The sequence below is a fragment of the Henckelia pumila genome, chromosome 1 (genome assembly GCF_033568475.1).
Source record: "Henckelia pumila isolate YLH828 chromosome 1, ASM3356847v2, whole genome shotgun sequence".
NCBI lineage: Eukaryota > Viridiplantae > Streptophyta > Magnoliopsida > Lamiales > Gesneriaceae > Henckelia > Henckelia pumila.
The window spans coordinates 68,935,791-68,937,197 of NC_133120.1; the positions used below are offsets into that span (position 1 = coordinate 68,935,791).

Consider the following 1,407-nt stretch of genomic DNA (forward strand, 5'->3'; position numbering starts at 1 on the left):
TAGATTGAATGTTTTGAATATTGATAGACTCTTGCTTTTGAATGTATGCATGAATTTCATCTTCAAAATTTTTTCTTGGAGGTGGGATATAAGGAGCATAACCTTGATGATTTTGGTTATTTTGAAAAGGTTGTTGTGAAGGTTGTGCATTATTATCGTTCCTCCAACTAAAATTGGGATGATTTCTCCAACCAGGATTGTATGTTTGTGAAAAAGGATCTAATGTTGGTTTTTTAAAATTGTTAACATAATTGGCTTGTTCATGGAGACATTCTTTAAATGAAGGCAAAGTAGGACAATTTTTTGTAAGATGATCATGTGTGTCACATATATGACAAACAATTTCTTGAACACTTTTTAATTGATCACTCTTTTTCATTTCTAATGACTCGATTTTTCTTGCTAAAGATGCAAGTTTAGCTTGAACATCTACATCATCTTTAAGATGATAAATACCACCCCCATTTGTTGAATTATTGGTTTTACTTGGTGGTTCAATTGAGCCTATATTATCCCAATTTTGAGCATTTTCTGCTAATGACTCCAAATATTCCATAGCTTCATTTGGGTTTTTATCTTCAAAAGTTCCATTACACATGAATTCTATCATTTGCCTATCTTTAGGTATTAAACCTTCATAAAAGTGAGAAACTATTCTCCATATTTCAAAACCATGATGTGGGCATGTATTAAGTAACTCTTTATATCTATCCCAACATTGATAAAATGTTTCCCCTTGTTTTTGAGAAAAAGTTGTAATTTGTCTTTTAAAAGAGTTTGTTCTATGGGAAGGAAAAAACTTTTTTAGAAATTGTTGTTGCATTTCTTCCCATGATCTTATTGAACTTGATCTCAAATTTTGCAACCATGTTTTAGCTTTATCTTTTAAGGAAAAAGGGAAAAGCTTTAATCGAACAGTATCCATGCTACAATTTTGATCATTATAAGTGTTGCAAACCTCCTCAAATTCTCTTAAATGCAAATATGGATTTTCAGAATCTAAGCCATGAAAATTTGGTAAAAGTTGAATGACTTGTGGCTTAAAATTGAAATTAGATGCATCAGGAGGAAAAACTAAACAAGATGGTGTACTAGTTCTTATTGGATTCATATGGTGCCTAAGTGTTCTTGATTGTTCATGTTCTTGATGATGATTATTATTATTATTATCATCTTGATTATTAGAATTATCGTCCATGTTTAAAATATTTTCAGTTACTCGAACAAGTCTACCACTTTGTTTACAACTCCAAACAATCATACAATAAAAAAACAACATACTATTTACATAATAACAAAATTAAACTTAATTTATACCTCCCCGGAAACGGCGCCAAAAACTTGCTACAACTTAAATTGTAATTCACCCAAGTGTAGGTTGTCTGCAAGTAATATACTCGTGAGTAC

The 1,407-nt window shown here is 30.7% G+C and overlaps 1 non-coding gene across 1 annotated transcript; it reads left to right on the top strand.

The window, feature by feature from the left end:
- The first annotated feature begins 668 nt into the window (after nucleotides 1-668).
- LOC140876854 (small nucleolar RNA R71) lies at nucleotides 669-779 on the top strand. The gene has a single exon (XR_012149086.1). It is a non-coding gene; the product is annotated as a small nucleolar RNA R71 (small nucleolar RNA).
- Nucleotides 780-1,407: the final 628 nt, after the last annotated feature.